The sequence below is a fragment of the Stegodyphus dumicola genome, chromosome 6 (genome assembly GCF_044657685.1).
Source record: "Stegodyphus dumicola isolate Sdum_Otavi_A_Nest chromosome 6, ASM4465768v1".
Classification (NCBI taxonomy): Eukaryota; Metazoa; Arthropoda; class Arachnida; order Araneae; family Eresidae; genus Stegodyphus; species Stegodyphus dumicola.
Genome location: NC_140773.1, coordinates 138,956,822 through 138,981,844, shown reverse-complemented (window position 1 = coordinate 138,981,844; position 25,023 = coordinate 138,956,822). Strand labels below are relative to the sequence as shown.

At 32.8% G+C, this 25,023-nt stretch overlaps 1 long non-coding RNA gene across 1 annotated transcript; it reads right to left on the bottom strand.

Annotated features, from left to right (window-relative positions):
• On the bottom strand, positions 1–19,527 carry LOC146996849 (uncharacterized). The gene is made up of 2 exons (XR_015041719.1): positions 19,430–19,527; positions 1–948 (listed from the first exon to the last, which is right to left on the bottom strand). It is a non-coding gene; the product is annotated as an uncharacterized LOC146996849 (long non-coding RNA).
• Between the last annotated feature and the right edge of the window lie 5,496 nt (positions 19,528–25,023).

Genomic DNA, 25,023 nt, shown 5'->3' with positions numbered 1-25,023 from the left:
TATTGCAAATTTTTATTTTACACATCTATGAACTACAGAAATATATGGATTATTAATAAAGATAGACGGACTCTTTTGTACTAAATTTCGCGTCAAAAGCAGTAGTGTTGAGTCGTCAAAAATAAAAATGAATTCTGGCGTGATTTGATTAGATTATTTGAATGCGGCTTTAAATGGAGCATTATAAAACGGGAGAATTATTCTAATCATTTACAATATAAATAAATGAGGAATTACTTTTGCGTGCAAAATTATGTATTTAGCTTGTTCAACGTTGCATTATTATTTATAAAATTTTTGTCTATTCAAATATTTCCATTCGAAAATTATAAAAGTACTATTCAGATAGTATTATTATAAATGAAGATAAAAATTAGAAGAAAATCTGAAATTTCATTAGTAAGGAATTTCGACATTTTTAAAAAATTAAAAATCTTATCAAAATATTTCGAAATTTCGCTCCTTCTGATCTGACCAGTTATTAAATTTCCCGTTTTTGTTTCGATTCTTCCTTTTCAATAACATTCTAAAAGGATAAGTGTGAAGCAAACTTGTTCCTGTCTGCGTGAAATAGGTGTAAAAAGCATATTTTGATGCTAACAATTCTAATGTTTTCTTATAAATATCTATGTTAACATTAAATTACACGCAGTGTTATGGGCTGACTTAAGCCTTTCCTTTTTATTTCCGCTTATTGCAGTAGAATATTGTATTATACTCCATTTAGTTCAGCGCCCACCAGCAGCCGAGCGGTACAATCGTTGAACACTGGTAGTTCGGTTCGGGGCTCGAACCCCTGCCAGCGAGCTGGCTATATGGGCGTTTTCGTGTTTTTTTCTCCATGTGCAACTGGTACACGAGCCAATTGCCCTTAGAAAAGTCCTTCATGAAGGTGTGTCTTTCCTTAGGCAAAATAGTCCTCGAATACTTTGCAATAATCAAATAAGCCTAAAAAAAAAAAAAATCCATTTAGATTAATTATTTTTAATTTCTGTACTCTTTCTAAAGATTAGATAATTTTACATTAGTTAAATTTAAAATTTACATTTAAAACAATCTTACATTAGTTATTTAGAAGCAAAGATTAAATCTCGAATTCTTACTTTTAAAGGATTATAACAAATATCCCTATCAAAATCGTAAAAACAACCTTGTATTTAGCGTAAGTATATTGAAATACAAGGTTGTTTTTACGATTTTGATTGTCACATTAGCGTGTTTCTCTTCTAGTCAAGTATCCCTATATGTTTCCTTTTTGAAACATTGAGATTTAAATATAAACAACATTTAATTATTTGCTATTTTAATATAAATTAATAGTACTGATTTACTTAAATATTTTCTTAATAAATTAGTCGCCAGTCGTGACGAGGGTAGGTACGAGTTAATTGTGTTTGTATAACAACGATGTAAATAGTAATGTAATGCATAAAACTCTACTAAGAAAAACAGTTGCTTATTTAGAAATTTTAACTAAAAAAAGCCTTTACTTTGACGAATGAATTACAGGGAACATTCATGTAAAATAGAAAATTCTTACAGGAAATATAGCTGGTTAAAAGAAAATGGTGACTCTCGTATAACATGATATTCTTATAAATGCAGATTTTATTTAGCTTAGTTCAAGAACAACATTCTCATGTAAAATTTTAAACCAAGCTTATCATAAAAAATGAAACAAATTTAAGTATATTTTTCAAAATTAAAGCACAAATTTTCTCTAAACTCAGAGAACAAAGTAAATGTCTCAAAAATTTCCTTCAAAGATACATATGTCTGCTATACAAGCAGGCATATATAAACAATTGAGTAGAACTAGATTTTGTAAACGCAGATATTTGTGCTTAGAAAAAAAGCAGAGGACTGAAAAGGTAACTCCCTAAATGCTCAGCTCTCTATTACAAAATTTATATAAAAAGAAAAGCTCAGAGGAATGAAAATAACACATATAATAGCATAACATAGAATTAAAATTGTTTCAGAAATTTGAGGAAATGTGGGTATTTTCCAGAAAGAAAACGTTCATTTAATAGTTTAATATTATTTAGAAGAGTTGAAGACAAAATGTTTATTGCGTGGGTCATTTAAAATAGTTATTCTGTAATATTTTTATTAATTATAAATACTTTTAATGAACATGATTTAAATAATCATAAAATTAAAATGGATCGAGGTTTTTTTTTTTTTTTTTTTTTTTTTTTTTTTTTTTTTTTTTTTTTCAAATTTGAGAAATTCGGCCAAGTTTTTTGTATTTCATGAATTCACATAACATTACATTATGACATCACATAACATAAGAACTTTATAACCGTTTTGGATAAGGATCAACTGTACTTCTCAAAGTTATATAAATTTAAAAAATTGATTGTAAATAACCTTTTAAGAGCGCAAACGTTTTTGAAGTACTTGTGAATTGCAAATATAAATTCAAATTTATATTTTAAAATGTTATCCCAGATTTAGATTTTATTTCAGATTAAAAATTTTTTTCGTGTTCTTGTGCACGAAAAGTTATATTGCGGAATTACACAAAAAGCCGCTTTGTAGCATAAAAAGTTTACATAAAATAAAGTTACATAAAATAAATTTTCGAATTAATTATTTTAAAGAACAGAGATAAATACTTTTTGGATTCAATTTTATCTAGTAATATAATTCACTAAATACGCAATCAACCAAGAAAATTTTGAAATATTTTCTTTCGCATATTTTGTCGAACCGGCCAGCAAATAAAACTACAGAGGCTGTTCGCACAATTTTTAAACGATTTTATTGTATTTACAGAAATATTGTACCTAAAATTTTTGTGTTTAAAATGCTCTTTTGATACCCCTTATTCTTCCCTATCTACACCGTGATGTCCAAAACAATAAAGCCTTCTGTTGTATCGGATTAGATATTTTATCTCATTCCTCTTAAATATCTTCGTAAAATCCAAAAACGGTTGTTGGTCGATGTTTGGACAGTCCTCTTTTTGAAAGTCCCAAAGCACAAAAATCCATGGGTGATACATGAAAAGATTTAATAGGGATATAAGCGAAGGGTTACAGCCTTAATACCCGTTACTTGTTAAATTTTTGCCAGGAAATTAACAGTGGATTTATACGAGTTAGCCACTCGTCAAAATCCACTCTTTTGTCTTGCAACTATTGCAAGTCGTCAAAAACCACTGTTTGTGCACTACTTTGTCTTGGTGCAGTTCTGCAGTCTTGGTGCAGATTTATGGCTCTATGTGTGAGGAGTAGGTATTTCATATTTACTGGGTGTAAAACGTGTTTCTGATAATATGTGGAGTTGATTTTAACATTATATTTCTACACTCTCTTTAATTTTTATTTGCCGTTATATCAAAAACCAGCAACAATCATATATACCTTCGTAAAACTTTCTTTAGAATTTTCAACCATGTTTTAAGATTTTTCCCCCATTGATGATAAAAAATCGATCTCTTTTATTGCAATCGTTTAAATATACCAAGATTCATCTATTGTGACAACATTTCCTCATTTCTGTTAGGATATATGTTTGACATAAAAAAATTCTGCAACGCGTTCTGCGTTCGGAGCTATGTCGTGGAAAAATACGATGTTTTTCACCCTTTTAAGATTCAAATCCGCATTAACCACTTTGTTTACAGTAGACACTGAGCATTGTAAAGATTTTTAAAACTATTCTTTAACTTGTGCATTATCTTAATATTAAAAATCTTACCTTTGCAACATTCAAAACATTCCTTTTTTTTTTTTTTTTGCTTGGATAGGCATTGGGAACAATTTTACCACATGAAGGCAAACTTTGACTTTTTTTTCCCCTTTCACTTTGACAATATAACCTATCGTAGTTTTAGATATCGAAAAACCAGGGCTTTCATAACGTTTTTAATGACTAGATAAGAATAATTTCCTTTGGAAAGAGCATAAACATAGCTTCCAACCACTGCGTTTTTAAAAGCGCCATTTTTCATGAAAACAAAACTGTCAAATAACAGACGATTATTTACCTTCAAAAACGTAGCTGCAGTTAAAAAAATAATTTCTGAGCAGGCGATATAAACGTAAGAAAAACGGCATGGAAAATATTGCAAAATTAGAAATATTTTATATTGAAAATAAAATGAATGCGATTATTTCATAAAATTTACAAAAACGCTGATTTACTTTATATTGTTATAAATAACAATAACAATTAAAGTAAAAAGTTGTTTAATTGATTCCTTCAGATATGTAATATTTCGAATCCCTAAAGGTACTGCAGTGAACTTAAGGGTTAAATGGAACATAGAAGCCAAAAGAAAAATATTTTTGATGCCAAGTTATTCGATTGACACAGTATTCAAAATATCTGTCGAATTTTGATTTTTCGAAATTGTGGATTCCTAAACGAATTTCATGGAACCCTAGGATTCCAGTGAACACAGTACACTAAAAAAATGTAGTTAATTATTTCACATGTTTAGTATTGTTGTTTACCTGTGTTCAAAATATCTTTCGGATTTTGATTTTTACATGCGAATTCTTTAAGAAGTTTCGTAAACTTACGGTTCCACGCAACACATTAACCAAAAAGAAATATTCAATTACTTCCGATGTTTAGTATTGTAGTCCAAGTCGTATTTAAAACATCTTTTGAATTTTTATTTCGATTTATAAATTCCTAAAGGAGTTTAATGGAACCTTAGAGCTCTACTGAACACAGAAAACAAAAAAACAAAAAACAAAATCATTATTTGTTTTAGATGTTGCTGTCTACATGGTATTCAAAATAGCTTCTGAATTTTGTTTTTGATTTACAGATTCCTAAAGGAGACGCATGGAACTCTAGAGTTCCAAAGAACACATTTAACCAAAAAAAGTATTTAATTTAATGACTTCAAATACTTCGTGTTGCAGTTCACATGGTATTCAAAATGTCTTTCGAATTTTGGTTTTTATTTATAAATTCCTAAAGGTGTTAAATGGAACCCGAAGGCTCCAAGGAACACAGTAAAGTAAAAAAGTGTTTAATTTATTGCTTTAGATACATAGTTTTCGGTTCAAATAGTACTAGAAATATCTTTCAAATTTTGATTTTGACTTATGGATCCCTAAAGAAGTTACGTATCTTAGGAGTCCCTAATGGATACCAAGGGTTCCACGGAGCATAATAAACTAAAAAAGAATACTTAATTACTGTTTCAGATGCTTTGGTTTTCCCTCTACATGGTATGAAAAACATAAAATAACTTTAGAATTTTGATTCTGAATTGCAGATTCCTAAATGATTTGCATGGTGGCCTAGAATTCCACAATATACAGTAAATCACTCGCATATATTGCTTATAGTAGGCGTGTCCTAAAGATCACTATCATACGTTGTTTATAGTGTTCAAGAAGACAAACTGAACTGAACACAAATAAACATTTAAAAGCTCCCAGTCATGAAGAAGGGTGAAGTCTTTCTTAAGTGAAGGGTTATTAGTTTTAGTTTTGCCGGTTCCATTTATGACAATTAATAGTCTTTCCAAGTATATTAGTAGACAGTTTCAAATTGTTATTTATTATTCAAGAGCCATATCTTCTTTTATTCTATCAGCAAGAAGGTTTTTTTCTCTCTATTTCTGTGTTAGATTCAGAAGAAACGGAAGAATAACTTGTCATTCTCATTAACGACAAAAAGAATTTGCCCTGGTAATAAAATTAGCAAATTATAAGAATGATTTGTTTAAGTAAGGCTGCTGAGGCTCCAGGAAACCGGCGATAGTCAAACATTTTTATGACGCGGATGGATGAAAGTTCGTCCATTACTTCGTTGAGCGTAGGATGTTTTATGCGTTGCAATTAAGAAATGACTTTTGTGATGAATATTCCCACTCAGAAATTAAGAAGCTAAGCTATTAGTGAAGACCCAGTAAAAATATTTTTAATTTTCAGGCGTGTGAAAATGCACATTTAACAAAATTATTTGCTTCATAATACTAATGGTACCGATAAAAAGTAATTTCAATTAAAAAAAAATAATTAAAAAGAAATTTTAAAATTATCAGCGAAAAAAAATCTATCAGATAAAGCAGAATTTTGGCTCATTTTTAAATTATATTTTGTTTCAAAGCTAAATGTTGTAACCAGTCCACGAAATATAAGTTCATTCATATTAAAATTTTAAACCAGAATGTAAAGCTGTATGTCAAGGAAATTCATTTGTTAAATTAGTTTTACAGTAACTACACTTAATTAAAAAAAACTTTATATAATTTTAAAATCGTTTCAGAACATTATAAGGAATTATCATATTTCCCTATGCAATCTTTCGTTGTATTTGTCTAAGGCTAGCATCTGCAAGATCCGTGGTTCGAATCACGACAAAAACACATCTAATTTTCAATTTTTCATTTTTTTTTTCCATCTAACTTCTTTTTACGAAAAAAACCTAACCATCCCTACAGAGAAACCCGACTGAATCGTGGTGGATGATAAATTATACAATTAGCACTGGGTCGATTGCAGTTCATGACTCTCTCCAATCACATTTTTTAAGTAGGACAGAATATAAGGATCTGTAGCATGTCCCTTTGCTCGCTTTGGTGTTATAAGTAATTAACACATCTGTCCAGGAAGTGATTCGATATTTCTAGTTTTTCGGTGTGTGTGTTTGGTGCATTTAATTATGGCAAAGCACACTAGGGCTATCTGCCTAACGGGAGGGATGCCTTCGTGGAGGACTTTCTAAGGGAAACTGGCTCGTATACACGTTACACGTCAGGTTTTTCGTTCCGAGGAACTTAATGGTCTAGACCAGGAACTCTTTAGAGGTGAATTTCACAGTTTCAGGGGGGAATGCAGTCAGCCTCTCATTTGCCTGTTAAGTATTTAGTTTAATTTTATTAATATAAAGCAATACTTTTATTTCAATTTCGGTAGTTATTAACATTTTCTATATTTTTCTTCTTTAATTTATTAAACATATTAAAAAATCTGAACTTAAACAAAATTAAACATTTCGGAATTTTTAAGTATGTCACAATGTAACGTAATCGTGTGATCAATATTTCGTAACTAATCTTCCAGACTTGAAAGAAAAACAGTAATTTATAGCAACTCTTCCAGTTCATGGATCAATTTAAATCGAGTTAGTCTAATAGATTAAGTATAAAAAGCAAACTAGGTAAATAAAGATGCGCAAGGGAATAACAACAACGCTATTTTCGTCTCATACCGCATAAAAAAATGAAAATGCTTCGATTAAAAATGATTGACTCAACTTTGACTTTTATCAAAAAATGAAGGAAAAGCTTTCAATGTTAGCGCATATGACAAACTAAATAACAATTCCTAGATGGTTAAAAGATGATATTATAGTCGGTAAATTAATTATTTGTCCTTTAACAAATAGTTTATATGGTAAAAAGAAATTTCTGCTTTGACTTAAACTTCACTTTGTTTTATTGCCCCTGTTATAAAAGATTCTGCTTCATCTTTGTAATGTGGAAAGTGATTAAGGGATCATTATACACTTCGGAACATGAAAGCGGAAAAATCATTCGCAGGAAACAGGAAAAATCAATCAATCAATCTTCGGAATTCGAAACATGGATCATCCAACAGCTAGCTGGGCGAGTTTATTATCTCCACGCATCAGAGTGCTACTCTTCGGTAAAGTGTAAGATATTTATTTAACTTTCAAATTTAATTTTGCTGTTAGTAAGTAGCAAATCAAGTAACTGGAAAACAATAAACGCAGACCTTAGAAAAAATATTTTCTACTTTTCATTGGATTCATTTAAATAAAAATGGATTTATAACACACAGGAGACAGATGATAGTTGCATGTTGTGAAACAACAGTTAAACCCTCGTTATATAGAAAATTAAGGGCTTTAAGAAACATTGAATGTTTTCGCAAAATTAAAACCTAAAATATGCGATAACGGTATAATATGCGATAGTTATTTATTTTTTAAAAGACGGAACTAAAGTTAGTTATTAGCAGCAGAGGTGCTATGAATCTCGACACTCACTTTTGTCGGTATCACTATTGTATCCAAATCATTTTTCAAATAGTTGCCACCAAATGATACCACGGTGTAATGTTTAACAAAAATTAGGCAATAATAAAGAATATGTATGTATGTATGTATGTTCTTTGCATAGTGATAAAAAGATAGCACCAAGAGTCACAGAATTTTTAATAAGCGTAGTTCTCTACCCGAACATGAACACTTCAAACCAGAATTTTGAATTTCTAACTTGTTTTCAATTCGTACAAATTTAATATGTTTTTGTTTAATAAACTCAGCAATTTGAAGGCGAGATGTAGCAATTCTTTTCGAAATAAATCTTTCTTATATGCGGCACGCCACACTATTGCTATTCGGCTAAATGTAAAATATTTACCTTCCGATTTTAATTCACAAATTTGACTGTTTGAAAGAGTTGCCAGTGCTCAAATAGAATACTTATTATCCACGCACCAGCGTGCTACTATTCGGTAAAGTGTAAGATACTTAACTTTCAAATTTAAATTTGCTGTCAGGGTGGTGTGTGTGGTGGTGTATTTAATTACGGCAAAGCACACGAGAGCTATCTGCCTAAGGGGAGGGATGCCTTTCGTGGAGGACTTTCTAAGGGAAACTGGCTCGTATACACGTTACACATGGGGAAAACCACGAAAACGCCCATGCAGCCAGCCCGTTCGCGGGATTCGAACCTCTTGCTGTTAGGGAGTAGAATACCAAGTGACTGGAAAACAATAAACTCAGTCCTTAAAAAATATTTTATGATTTCCATTGAATTCCTTTAAATAAAAATTGATTTAAATAATCATATGTCTAATTAGAAATATTAAATATTTTTATGAAATGACACTAGCTGGACTCTTTACATCATTATATATTTTTTCCTGCTAACACTTTTAGGCAGCTAGTTTTCCAAGAGATAATATAGAAATATAAAACAAAACTATGGCAAGCTCTGACATTCTATCAGAAATTCTAAAGATATGCAGATTTTAAATATTTTCCTCTTAAATTTTATGTCCGCAAGTTCGAAGAAAAGGATGCTTCTGAAAGATCTAAAAATAAATCTAAGGATAAATTTAAAAAGATTAAAAAAAAATGTGTTAGCAGGAGTGAATCCAAGAGCAGATTGTAAGCTGCAGTGATCGGCGTGAGCATAAAAACTTTAACAAATCCGCTGGTGAGGCTTTGAAATTCTTTCAGATTTTTTTCTTTCTTTTTTTTAATAATTTCTGGTTCCCTTCATTTTATTGCGCATTCTAATTTAAAAATATCTAAAAATATCTTTTTAGTGGCTCCATCTAAGAAATAACTAATTAATTGAAGCATAATTCATTATAATGTATAATTATCAAAAATACATACACCTGAATTTTGTAATAAATTTCAAAAAATATTTTAGGCAATTCAGTTAAAAAATCTGTAAGCAACAATAAGAAGTAAAATCACACAACTGTCAAACCTTTGATCACAAATTCATCTCATCCAAAAGAAATGACGTCAGGAACAAATACTTTGAACGATGTCACGAATGATGAACGAAGTCAAAACAAAGTCAGGTCAGTGGTTATCTCAGGCGGCGCTCAGTCTCAGATTATGAACACTCAGGCCAATAATCAAAGGACCGCTGATAAAGAATCAACACTGGACTTCTAGAAACATAATTTCAATATTCTGCGATACTTAATACTCGTTAACAAAATCTAGCAGCGAATGTCTTGGGCCAAAAATTGGGCTTGCCAAAATTATGGCTAGATTGCGCTGCAGGCTGAAATTTTAAGGACTTTTGAAGTTTTGTTTCTTGTTATCTGTAAAAGTGATTCACTAGACAAAACCATGGGCTTGAAACTTAACAGTAAAGACGTTAAGGAGTTATTGAAGAAGAAGAAAATGAGCTCAAAACTAAAGAAATAAAATACTTGTATAAGCAGCAAGAAAAGCAATTGTAAAGAATAACAATAAGAAGATGAACCTAGTTCTTTATTCCGTGAAGGTTTTCAGAATAAAGCAAGGTAGAAAACTTCAGGTAATGGTCAAAGTACGCTGGTGAAATAAATTAAGAGCATTTTCATATTTAATCTACGATCTCCAGATTTACTGGACAAATTTTAATACATTTTGGTGTGAACATTTATAGGTTGATATAATATAAACAAAATAAACATTCAACAGTTATAATAGACACACATGTTCGTGTGTAACACTCATGGGAGTCTGAAACAGTGGTTGCAGAAGACACAAAAGAAATGGGTTAATAGGGGGAATGGTCCTCTCTTACAGCCATACAGGCCTCGCAGCGTGATATCATACTGAAAATAAGGCAGTTTATTGTGACAATTGGTCCCACTCATTCAGCAACCCTGTTTTCAGTTCCTGCATGGTTCTCGGAAAGGGGTTACGAGTTGCAATTGCCCTCCCCAGAGCGTTCCAGACATACTCTATAGAATTGAGGTCTCGAGACCTGGCTGGCCAATCCATCCGGCGAATATCCTCACTCTCGAAAAATTCGTCTACCAGAAGAGCTCTATGTGGCCTCGCGTTATCGTCCTGTAAGATGAACTCGGGGCACACTGCACCCCGGAAAAGAAACATAGGGCTCCAAGACCTTATTCCTATACCTCACATCAGTCACAAAGCCTCTGTCAAAGACGTGGAGAGGTGTGTGGCAATCATGATGCCTGGCCAAACCATTACACTGGCACCGCCATAACTGTTGATTTCGCGGACATTGCAGTGTAGGTAGCGGGTCCTGGCTCTATGAAAGTACGGCGAGAATCGGTGTTTAGGCTAAAGCGGGACTTTAGCGGGTGTTTAGGCTAAAGCGGGTTTAGGCTAAAGCGGGATCATTAGTTGTGTTCGCAATCATTAGTCGTCGGTGAACAGAACGGTCGCCCATTGCTCCGTGCTCCAATCATACGCTACCTGCACCATGCTAATCGGACTCTCCTGTCCGTAGACGCGAGCAGGACGCAAACAACCGGTCTTCTGGCAAACAAACCTCTCTCATTCAGTCTTTTGGAAACAGTCACCCTTGTTATATGGGTTCCTGTGGCTGCTTACAGGTCCCGAGAGAGCTGAGAAGCTGTAGCCGCTCTGTTACGCCTCGCTAAAATGGACAAATAGCGATCTTCTCTGGCCGTCGTGGTTCTTGGACGACCTTGCCCAGCCTCTCTCTTGATAGATCCAGTAATGTTTCCGTAGGTTACACACGAAGCTGGGTGTTAAATTAAACTCTCTGCATATCTGGACTTGCGATTGGTCTGCCTCTAGGCTCCTCACAATTAGCCACCTTATTCCATCATCTAATCATTGGTGGTTACTCATTTTTACTGTTACGATGTGAATTTAACCGATTGCTGCAAGATAACACCAAGAAATTCGCCGAGATGTGCTAGCGAACGCAATTCGTCTTACCCTCCGCGCGCTTATAAAGCCTGTTTTTCTGCTGGCTTCCCCTACACACACGTGTACGCTTACCTATTTGCCGTACAAGATTTGCATTTTTATCTAGAAGCAGTGGTTTTCCCTTCAGTTCAGTTCTTTTCATGCAATTCTATAAAATATACAAATTCTCTTAATTTATTTCACCAGTGTATTAGCGAACTACAGTATATACATTTGCAATGACAATACTATATCTGACTTGAAAAGCACATTAAATTGTAACAACAAAAAATCATGCCTAAGAAAGATAGTTAACGGATGATTTTATGGAAGAGGACTTCTGATTTAAATCATATTATCTCTCCCTTTCCTGTTTCTCATCTACTTCCATTTATGCCATCCATTCTGCTTATGGAAGAATTAAATTAAATATTCGTGTATTTTATCTTCTTACCTTTTACTTCTTTGTACGAAATAAAGAAAGTTTTGCAATCACGAAAAAGTTCGATTATCAGATTTCAGCGGAAATACCCATTTTGACATTTTCACGAATCCATTTAGACTATTTTTTGGGTGATGACTATATGTATGAACAAAATAAAGAACTCCTTATTCCAAAATGAATTTTAAATGAATTTTTGTGATTTTTTGTGACGTATGTATCTTGCAGAACGCAAAAACGATTAGTCGTAGAACGTTGAAACTTTATACATAGGAATGCTACAATATACATAGTTCTGCACCTGCTTTTTAATTGCAATCGGCAGACTATTTTTTGGGTGATGACTATATGTATGAACAAAATAAAGAACTCCTTAAGTGTCCTTACCCTTCATTTATTTTCGCAATCATTAGTTGTTTAAGAAATTGAAAGAAACAAAGCAAGATTCAATTTTTACTAAGAGAATATCAAATTAATAAAGAAAATAATTTTACAATTTGATAATTAATTAAACAGTATTAATATAGGTAACCTTATGCAGTTACTCATCTTCTGTTTTCTAATTTTTTCAGACTATATTTTTCATCAAAAATTGCTAGTTCAACTATTAGGATTTCTAATGGCTGTAGATAAATTTAAAATTCTGTTAACCGCTACACGTAGCATTAACGTTCTGTGCATCTATAGTTTTTGAGTTCTTGAGTTTCTTCTTGCTATTTTAGCGAAAAAATTATTAATTAATCCAAAAATACGAAATGTAGGCTACAAATATTCTTCATTTCTACTTGCACTCACAAATTGTCATGCGATTGTACATTTATAGTTTTTAAAGCCTAAAAAACACATGTTTGCGATGTTATCACGATGGGATGATTTGTAGGTGCTTTATTTTTGATAGCGATATTTTTACGACGATGTTTTAAATCTGTGATGTTTTGTATCCGCTTTATTTTCGAAGACGATGTTTTAGAGCTACGATGTTTTTCCTTCCTTTCTTTTCTGCTACGATGTTTTGTATGACGATCTTCTCGACTTGCGTTGTTTTCCCTGCAGAGTTTTCATTCGCGATATTTTTACCTGTAACCCTAGCTTTAGGAGATGGTAGTGTGTGGTATACCTTTTGTTAGTATGTAAAAATAATTTTTCCCTTTTTCTTTGCAAGAGATATTCTCATTTCTATTCTCATAAAAATTTCATAAGTTATTGATAAAACTTAACAGAATTGTATCATTGATGAAAATAATCTTAGGTTATGATACACCATATCCATGGACTGCCATAACAACATTTTGGTTGTTTATCATTTTATTTTAAAACAGAATTTGTAAGCTGAATTTTTTCATCATGTACAATAAGAAATATAATGTACAAATAGAAACTACTACAGGTAGTAATTTCAGTATAATTCACAAAAGAATTATATCGCAAGATTGCATGTCATATCCATCTTCAGCAGTTACATATTTTGTTTTACATGACTACTTTAATTTTGGAAGAAAGATAGCTGCGCATTATTGACAATACATTATTTCTTTTATATTAAGCCAATATAGTGCTAAATAATATAACAATGTATAATGTATATATGATACAATCGTCGCGGTAAAGATGATATCACATGCGTAACCACACATTATATTTGTGGTAGAAGAAAATTGAAATGAGAAGAAAATAACAATTATTATTAATTATTAATATATAATGTTCGCTGCGTTGAACAGTGTTATTTAGAAATCCCCAAACGGCATGTTTTATTAACTAATAGCAAATTAATCATCGATTCTTTTGATATCAAATATTATATGTAATGCAAAAGTAAGTATTGATCATGATTCTAGCACATCATATTTATTCTCATATAATATTTTAAACTGTTGTTGACAATTTATATTAGTCTATAACATTTTATATTAATTACAAGCAAATAAATATTAATGTTTCAGAAGTAACATACATGCACGTAATTCTCAGTATTATTCTAAAGAGTTATTCTTGAGAAATTTATAGAAATATTACTCTGCTAGAACGAAGTCAGCGAAGACTTTCATTGCAGGAAATCGATTATTTTTGTTCTCTTTGCATGACGTTAGCATCCTAGACAAGTCCTTTGAAATCATTTCTTTGAATTCAAAAACGTCATTCTCATTTCATCACTTTTTGATGGCGTCTTCTCGACTCTATATATACATATATTGTCAAGAATAGACTCAGTGACTTTCGTGAAATATTTTGTTATATAAATTAACTGTAACCATGCAATCGAACCTTTCGCTGTGGAATATATTGTAATTTTTTTTTCCTAACAATGGTCTGGAAGTCTTCAGGCCTTGGTCTGGAGCATTGGATCAATGATGGTTTTCAGTATTCTTTTATGCATAAAAGTATAAATAAAGTTTCAAATTCAACTTATTGAGATACTTTACTATCGACAGCTACCGGTAATTTTTAGGAATACGAAAATCTATAGAGGTATAAGACATATCCATATATTTATCTACATATATACATATATAAATACAACACATATTTTAGCAGTCCTGGTGAAGCTTAGCATCAAAGTTCAGATATGATTTTTGCAGAGTGGTAAGACAAAAACCAATTGATGAGGCAAGATGATTTGGCTTTTAACGGTACATCTTTATCCCATAGCTTTAATTCAATTTCTACCGTAGATCATGCTTTACTTCATATGAAATTCTCAAATCACATATTCAATAGTAGTTTAAACCAAGTACGACTGAATTTAAGCTTTATGCGTCCTTACAATTTCTAACAAAGGAAAGATAAATCAAGAAGCAGCGAGATGTATAGCATAGGAGGAGAAGCGAATTTCTGACGCAAAATGGTGCGCATTCGTTATTTATAGTAGCGGTTACGTAATAGGCTCGCAAATTCTAGAAGGTACTGGCCTAGGGGTAAGATCCTAAATTGCAGAAAGTTAATTAAAGGTTGCGTGTTCGCGAAGAGCAAAGCCATCGTATTTTTTAATATTTTACATATATATATTAATTATTGTGATTAATGACTGATGATTAATGCACAACGGACTTAAGAAGCTGACAATGCCCAATAGCAGCGAAAGGTCGCAACTGAACAGCTATATATATATGATTGAGAGAAGACATTTTTAAAAAAGAAAGACAGAAGAAGAAGACATTTTTAAAGTCCCAAACAAACCGATGAGACAATTTATTTCCTTATTAAAAAGCAATTGTTTAGTTTTATTGAACACTTCAGTTTAGATACCTCACTAGTGTACCTTAAAGAAATAACACGTCATACTTATATTTTAAACATAATACGGTTCCCGGTTCATATCATTTTGAATATTAATCCTCAAACCATATTAATAGAAATGATTTTTAGTGAAATAATTTTAATTACCATAGTACAAAGTTTAAATAAGTTTTAATTGTAAAGATCGGTTATAGATGATCAGTTTAGTGTTTACCAAAAAATAAAAACTGTATAAGAAAAATGCCGAATATATATATTTTTTTAATGTTTTCAAGATTTTTAAGGTTTTTAGGGATAGTATAAAGGTCAAACATTACAGAATTTAAAACCATGCATTCTGAGTTCAATCATTTTACGTTTTGTTCTTGTTGTAAAAGACTCAAAAACTATTAAAGTATTAATTTCTAGAAAATAAGATGTATAAATGAAAGTACAGATCCTAAATTAATTGAGTGTAAGAAACACGACAGTTTCGTGAAACATTACGTCAAGTTGGGAAAGAAGTGCCATAAGGGAGCAACGAATAATTGTTATTGGAAGACAACCCGATATATCACATTTTAAATAAAGGGTAAATTATAGAAAATACAGCAGCACTTGATATGCCGATGCCGGAGACGACAAGGGCAACACAGAAACAAGAAAATTAAATAAAGGAACACTTAAATTATATTGTTGTGTTCGTAATCGATGGAATACGCACAGAACCGAATGATAGCTTGTTAAGATTTATTTCCCCGAAAGAAACACTTTAAAGTTCTGGAATTTTCCACAAAAATACTCGAATAGCTCTTCTCGGTATTTCAGAGCTCAGTTAGTAGTTACACTTCAAAGGAGCGTTAAACACAAAGTACTGCAAAGCGCATCTAAAAGGCGAAGTTCACGTGGAGATTTTTCAATACTCCTCAACTCTGAACTAAACAACTGAGAACTAATGTTCTCCCCGATCTTATTTAGTTATTTCCCGACCGCCGAGAAATCTGTAGCATCTCCTACTTTCTGGAAGGCGTATAAGGGCTGGATACGGTTACAGTTACATATAGTGGTCAATTACAGTATTCAATTGCAATGCCATTTACAGTTATACAGAGTCCGTATCAAAATGTCTCTAAAGGGTCCCCACGTTTGTCCACTTTTGGAGATTTCTCATAAATTTGGAAACAAAAATTAGTCGCCAGAACATCGCCATACAGATTCTCTAAGGATTTTCTCGTGTTGCCAGCCAGTTAACTTTAGAAACCTCAGAAACAGTACGCGCCTTTTTCGAGTATTCGTAAGCAGTCTTCTTTCCATGTAGAAATAATGACTGACAATTTTTTCCTTTCCGATTAAAATGTTGCATATTTTGCCCTTACAATTTGTAACACTATGCATTTCACAATGTTTTTCAATTACGGAATAGGAATATTTACTTTCGAAAACCGCAAAAATATATCCTAAGATCCACAGTTTGTTTACATGCAATATTTTTAAAGAAGAATAGGTTTTAAAGTAGCAGACAATAACGCTCATTCAAATAATGCGTTGTTGCCAAAAATATTTATTTCAAAACATTTTCTTTTCCCTATTCATTATTGAAATTATTCTGAAAATGTGTAAGCATCCTTCGTAGTTAATGTAATTTGTTATTAAACTTGCCTGTCTTAAGAATTTCTCTTTATTTTTAATTTTAAGAAAAATAAATTTCTGCAAATTTTATATATTTAAAAATGGTAAAATGTAGCAGTATTTCAAAGATTCTCACTAGAATTAGATTAAAACTAGTTCTATTATTAATTTGACACTTGCCACTAAATTCTTAATGTTTAAATGGTAAGGAAATGCACGCTTAAACCATTTAAATTTAATGTAACTTATATTTAAACTCAGTTCTCGTGCTCAAAATTACAGTTCTTTCAGTATAAATTTAAAGTTTTATTGGTCTGAGAAAACGAATACCTCAAATACACACAAATATATACAAATTATTGTAGAAAAATAAAACTAATATTTATTTTCCTTATGTTCCATTTATCTAATATTTAATTGAAAGGAAATCATTTCAGTTACTAATCATTCTTTACCTCATACTTCAGATACAAAAACACTTTAGAAGTTTTTGATTAAGTTTCCATTATGATAAAAGAAAGAACAATTGCTTCGCGAATGAAAGACTTTTTTAATTTTTTCCTCTTGCTTAAAAAAAAAAAAAAAAGACGTCCTAGCTTTCCTTTGTTTACTTTTCATTTAAATTCATTACTTTTTCTGTTTTTCTTTGGTGCAACTTTCGATCTGATAGGTTTTCAGTTATGAAAGATTACATGGTATATTTGCATTAGAAAACTTCCACATTTTAAAACCTCTACTGAGCTGGAAATTAATTTTGCAAGAGAGCTGTAACCCTATTCTTTATGACTATTTCTTTCATTAACTATAAAAATCTGATGTGGATACCACATGACTCTCTTGTTCGGCCTATTAAATTATATACATTTTTTTTACACTTCATTTAAATTTATTTCCACAAATTTCATTAGATATGTTTCTCATTCAATTAATTCAGTTCTCATTTCGCAGCATAGAGAAATTACATAAAAACTCAAAACGACTTCATTAAAAATTCTAAAATACAGAAAAACCTAAAACATCAAATACTATTAAAACAGTTTAAAAAATAATTTTTCCAATTAAAATTAAAGCTTTTAAGCAAAAGCAAACCATTCCGCAAACGCAAGAAGACCAAGTTTTCGGTGTTTAAAATTGAAAGTTACCTGTTGGTCCCACTGGCAAAAAGACACTGAAGTTGTTGCACCAACTGACTTTATTCACAGTTTAAATGAATATATATGAATGAAAGGCGACAGTGTAGGGGATGGCATTCGAAATTTTCGAATAAACTATACTGATTAAATAATTTAAAATGCTTCATCAGCTAATTTTAGGTGAAAAGAAACAAGAGTGATCACAACTGAGCCCTTGGAAGTTGACTCAGGTGGGATCTGAACGACCTCCTCTTTATAACGTTGAATAAGATTTTGATTGTGCTCTTCTTTCTTTCTTTTTTTAATATGTTTTGTATTCCTATTGTTTTATGGGTTTCTTCTAGTTTAAATAGACTGAGTTGATAGGGTCATTTTACATTTTTATTGGCAGATTTAAGGATTGTACTGGTTTTACATTTCATTTCTTTCATGGCTTTATTGTTATTATTAAATTTATTACTTTTTTGTCCATAATTAATTAATATTTTAGCAATAATTGCGCGGAAATGATTCGGGATATTTTTGCTGTAAAAAATTTCTGTAATACTATATATATGCATACACACACACACACACACATATATATTATATACATATACCAGTAGAACGCAACAACATATTTGTTAATGCCGATTGTAATAAAAAACGAGATGCACAACTAGATATTACGGAAGTCCCATATACAGAATTTCAACATTATTCGTCTAATCGTTTTTGGGTTATGCAAGAGACATACATACATGCATACGTACGTACGTACGTACGTGTGCACCAACGTCACAAAAATGTTCCTTTTGAATCCGTTTATTGGAAGCATACAGGACGCGCATTCGAAAGGTCCAGGGTTTGAGTCGCGCCTAGGGCAATGCAGATTTTTCACGTCTCCTGCTTCAAAAAAATCTAAAGCGTTAGCTGCAAAACAGTGTAAGTGCAACAGAGTGACCATATCAAGAATTTGGAAACGTGTTTCTGAAAATAATCGTCAAGGCGAATTTTACGCTAATGTAGATTTTTTGAGAAAACGTAAATGCAAAGATCATGGAGAAAAACCTCAAAAACTTAGACCTCTTTCTCTAAGCAGAAGAGGCAACACAAAAGCCGTAAAAATAGCCTTTCATAAATATTTCTTCCAAAATACTGGATAATACATTTACAAGTTATGCTGGAAGCAATGAAGAAGGATGACTCCAATAATTTTAAGCTGACGTGTATGAGAAAGGCCAAACTTCGCTGCCAAGGAGGCTTACCAGCAAGTTTAAAATGCAGTAATGAAATTATTGAAAAATGCAGAAACTCTCTGAAGACTCGAAATAAAAATTAGGAGTAATACGTTTTAATTTATTGATTAATTTAATATGGTTTTTGATTATAAATGTTGCGTTCTATATTTATTTTCTCTTGCTGTTATTATTATTGGACAAATTAAATTATTCATCAGCTGTTATATAATGATTATCAGACAGAGGGAGTAGATGTTCAAACATTTACAATTAGATATTCTTCAATGTACCATAACTTGGTAGAAAATAACTCATGCACAAAAGAACTTCAAAATCTATTAAATTTTAGCGTCAGTCAAAAAACGAACGAGCGCTAATAAAAATCAAATAATTTTTTTAAGAGGAAGTAAACATACTTTTGTGTGTGCTAGAATTTGGGTTGAATGCTGAAAAGGAGGTAGCCATGCGGAGCACAGGAAAGACGACGATATAAGGCAGGAAGCGGAAGCATGCTTCTTAGAAAACTTATGGAGAACTGCAGTTATCGATTGAAACAGCAGTTAGAATCGATAACACTAAAGAATAACAACATTAAATCAAACAAGAAGACTTAATTAAGGCTTTTAAATAAAGATTAATGAGGATATGATATCTGAACACAGATATTTAAATTTTCATGTTAATTTCGGTTTTTATTAAGATATGAAATTTTAAAAAATTATCAAAAAAAGATTTCATAATATAAAGGTTTTATTTAAAAGCCCTAAAATAAAAAAAAAATGAATTAAAAGGAGAAAAAGAGACAGTTAAGAAAAGGTTTTTATACAATAAGCTTTTATTTAAAGTAAATATGATAATTAATGCATTAAAAAAGAGAAATATAATTTATCATATAGTTTAATGAGAATAGTAAATCATTCTATTTACGTTCGAAGTCTGTTAACTCTGACATAATGCAATGACAACCTCAGATAACAGTACTCCGACAACAACTGAACTGTTTAGCACATTTACGAAGTTGTATAGGTGGCGTCAGTAGTCAAAAACGCCAGCGCACCTACATATTTCATTAAAATCAATCTTTCTTTGCAAACATGCATTTCACAAGGTGTTTCCATATTTTTGTCCATCCACTGTAAAACAACGGCATCTAGAATCATTAATTTTGAATAACGTAATCATATTGCAAATATGGGCATCTGAAAGCCCACATTTGAAATTTGGAATTTGTTTTAGCGTCGATTTCATATTTTGTAAAACTTTAACGAATTTTTAATTAACAAACTCAACGATTTTAAGCGAGCAATAGCAACGCTTTACGAGGGAAAAAAAAACTTTTCATCTCCAGCGCGCGGAACTGCGTATCGGAAATTGTCAAGATAGGCTCATTTTAAAATTATTTTGCGACATTGCTGTTGAACTGAATTTTATGGTTTAAATGCAAAGAACATGATATTTAATTAATAAAAGTAACACCCAAGACGTTAAATAAACGCCTTTTATGGACGTAATTTAAAATTTGAAACCTTTCAGATTTTTTCATTTTTCTTTTTTTTCATTTTTTTTCACATATACATTTCGAGAGCATTTGTACGAAGAATATTTAAAAATAGCATATCTTTAAGAATTTCTGATAGACAGTCAAACGCACTGGAAATGGGTTTTTTTTTTTTTTTTTTTTTTTTTTTTCCCATACAATGTTGCCAATGATTTCTTTGAAATTGTTGAGATTTTTAATCAAACATTCGTTAAAGCTTTACAAAATGTGAAACAGGTATTGAAAAATTCGAAATTCCACATTCGGGCTTCAAATACCTATGTCTTTTTAACTTACTTCTGTAAGCCCCGTGTTGTACATATGTGGTGCACGGGGAGTCTGTATGTTCTCAAAGGAAAAAAAAAAAAATACCTATGTCGTTCGGGTGGATGACTCTAGGTACCGTTGTTTTTTTCACATTGCGAAAATCATGCATACAGTCATGCAAATTTTTCATTATTTAATTTCTTTAAATATATTACAGGACAATAATATTTGGTGGCAACAATTTGAAAAGTGAAACGAACAGGTACTGTGAAACGGCATAAAATGCCGTTTCGAGACTAAGAGCCCTTCTGGGCTAATGCCTCTTGGGGGCTAGGCTAATGCTAATAAACAAAAATTTAGAAGTGCTGCATGAACTGCGTTCTGAAGAGCTTAGATTTCCCGGAAGCTTTTCGCGAGATCAAGTATACTTTAGGCTGCTCTCACTTCTGGTTGTGTCTTACAGTACAAATCTCCACACTTTTGTCAACGTGAACCTTACTATGATGCTTAATTCCATAGCAAACTTAAGATGTCTTCTCGGAAAATAACAACAGCCTCTTACTTTTCTATAAGATAATACTTTGTAAAGCAATAATCCGTCTAGCCATACTTTAAACCTTTTCCACGTATAGATAAACTGCGAAAATAATTCTCAATAAAATGCAAATTCTACTACAGAAAGCTCTTGGAGAAATAATCTCCGTTCCCTACTTAACGAGGAACAACACTGGATATGTAGTAAACATTTAGTTAAAATAGTAACATATAAATTAGCAATAAATATGAAGAAAACATTAAATATGTTTAAAAATCGTAACTGTCAAAAAATACGTTTAAAAGATTTATCATAATTTTTATTACGAGATTAAACATCATCAACACAATTCAATCAAAATCATTTCAGTACAAAATCGTGATCCGCAATTATAATAAAGTATATCTAGCAAGTATTATAATAATCAGTATTATTTATATAATCAGTATTGTTACGAATTTGTTATTTAAAAAGCTAATGTTAGTTCAATTATAAATTAAATGGTTTTATTTCTCGCGCAGTGCAGCGCGTGACGAATATTAAAAGAAAGCTAAGCCGGAAAAATTAAAAATACAAGAGCGTGTGCGTTAAATAAATAAATATCTCTTTTTAATTTCGAGAAAGTGCTGGAAAATTCTAGCGCGTGATTTTAAAATCTTATAAAAGGAGGAAAACATCTCAGTTTGTAGTAGTTGCTTAGTTTGTTGTTGTTTAGAAAACTGCTCTTGTTGATTGTAGCGAATTCGCGGATTAGCGTTCTTTAGCTGTTTTGAATGACGTTCTATTAGACATTTGAGTAGTTAAAAGATAACTACTGTGAGATATTGTAATACTGCATGATAATTTGAGAAAATTTAAGCATTTTTGTTGTGATAATAATAAATTTTTGTTCATTTTTCATCGGACTTGTGCATTCATTTCATAACGAACCCGTACGCACGCAACAATTTTTGGTGGCAGCGGTGGGATTTGAATGCCAATAACAAGAGCGATGGAAGAACAATTCAGGCAAATGATGACTGCATTTGCTGCTTTCCAAGAAAAGATGGAAGGAGCCGTCAACTCCGTTAAAGAAGAAATTAAAGGCGAGATGAAATTGGGCCAAGAATCCGTTAAGGAAGAGATGAAGGCCATTCAAGCTGGTCAATTAACTTTTAAAGACGAAATAAAAGCCGTACAAGTAAAGATTGAAGAAAGTCAATACGAAATGAAAAGAGAAATTGCCTGCATAATAGAAACCAAATTCAATGCTATGGAAGGTAGAATAGATGTGGTTGAAAATAAAGTTGGGCAAATTGAAGAAAAGGTTTCTTCTGTCAAAGATGAAATAGAAGATAGAGTGTCGGCTGTGGAGCGACAAGTCGAAGGAAGAGTTTCGGCCTTCCAACAACAAATTGAAGAAAGAGTTTCTGCCGTCCAAGGACATATTGAACAACAAATCGAAGACAGAATTTCTGCTGTCGTCGCCAAAGAAGTTGACATTTTAAAGAAATTCGTAGCGACGGCAGGGAGCACTTCGGATGGTTTAAAATTTCTAGCCATGCCTGCTCGTCCCTCTCTGAAGCTATCGACATATGATGGGAAGACCTCCTGGCAGGTGTATAAGACACAATTTTCTATCGTGGCGGATGCGAATGGATGGGATTCCCAAGCTAGGGCCTGTCATCTCGCCGCTTCTTTAAGAGCCGACGCAGCGGATATCCTTCAGACTCTTCCCGAAAACAAAAGGTTAGATTTCGAAGCTCTGTCCGGCGCCTTGGAGCTGCGCTTCGGGGAGAAATGTTTAAAAGACTACAGCAGGCTCCAATTAAAATCCCGTCAACAGAAGCTCACCGAAACACTTCAGGAACTCGCCACGGATGTTGAAAGGCTGTCACATCACGCCTTTTCGGAGTGCCCGACAGAAACAAGGGAAATCCTGTCCCTGCAATATTTCATCGATGGCATCCGAGATACTGAAATACAGAAAGCACTGCGAATGGCAGATGTAAAGGATGTAAAAAGCGCTCTGTTGTACGCCGTGAAATTGGAGGCAGCCCAGCAAGCAACTCTTAGGGATCGTTACCCAGTCAGAGCTGTGCGAGTCCACGACCCAGGGGACCAATTGATGGCTCGTTTAGATGATTTATCCAGACAAGTCGATGCTTTGATACGGAGTAGCAGTGAGAACAAAGTGGCTGTAAGATGTTGGAGATGTGGTTTTGAAGGACACATTCGACGAAACTGCAGAACTTCCCAGAGCACGGAAAATAAGGCATACGATTTAAACAGACAATTAAATGCCACGGGAAGGAAAAGGACTGACAAGAAACCAAAGTGCTGGAACTGTGGAGCTGAAGGCCACGTACGAAAGAATTGCAGAACACCCCAGGGAACGAAAATTGAGACAATTTCTGAGCAACAACGCAGGAAACAAATTAATGACCATATCAAGGAACGGAGGTTGCCAGATAATGAAAAACCCTGTTTTAAAGCGCTCAAGATCTCTATAGTGAGTGGCAACAATAACGGACTGTCCATCAATGGGAATATCGATGGAGTTCCTTGCAATATGATCATTGACACAGGAGCTAATGTTACCATCATTAGGAAAGATTTAGCTGAACAGTTTAAAGATAAACTTATTTGGACGCCATCCTGTGTTACCCTTCAGACTGCGTCTGGTGACAAGATCGAGATAGCTGGGAAGTTAAACGTGAACATCACGTTTGGAAGTGCCGCCTACCATCACACGGCTTATGTGGCGGATATCACAGATCCATTCATACTCGGATTGGACTTTTTAAGGAAATACAATTTTTCCTTAGACTTGAAAAACAACAAACTGCTTTCAGCATCTGATGGCATGACTATCCATCCTCAAAAAGGATCCTCGCCTGGAAATGCCGACGGCTTGTCCGAAAGATCCAGCTTGGGAAGCTGCCGAAATCATACTAGGGTAGAAAAGAAACGCAAGACTACCAGCTCTTCTCCAGCCCAGATGCTCTTCGGTCGAGACCTTCGTCTGCCTTGTGACCGCCAGTTTGATCGCCGTACGGATGCGCCTTCATCGCCTGAGGAACACATCCAAGATGTCCAGGCCCGTTTTGAAGTGATGCCCCGTTTCGCACGAAAGCGAGTGAACTTGGCGACGGAGAAAGTGAAGACCAGATACAACACGAGAGTTACTGGACATAGATCCAACGAAGGAGACAAGGTGAGGTTGTGGAATCCGACTCGACGGAAAGGACTTTGTCCGAAATTACAGTCACCTTGGGATGGCCCGTATACAGTCCTAAAAAGGCTGAATGACGTCGTGGTTCGGATTCGTAAGTCTTCGAACTCTAAACCTAAAGTCGTTCATTACGACAGGTTAGCTCATTACTATGGCCATAGTACGTAATGTAAATAATTGTAAATAGTATCAGACCATGGTCCTTTTTGTTTATAAATGTGTATTTGATTTGATTTGTATTTAGTATTTGATTTGCATTTAGTATTTGATTTGTATTTAGTATTTGTTTTGTATTTAGTATTTGATAGCATTTGATTTGTTTATGTTAGTTATTGCATTTATTGTTTATATTGTTTGATATTGTAATGTAATGTTTATGCCTCAGTTGCATTTATGCCACAGTTAAGTTTAGCTTCCTGTCCAGGGATTGTACTGCCCGGGACGTGCAGTCCTTGGG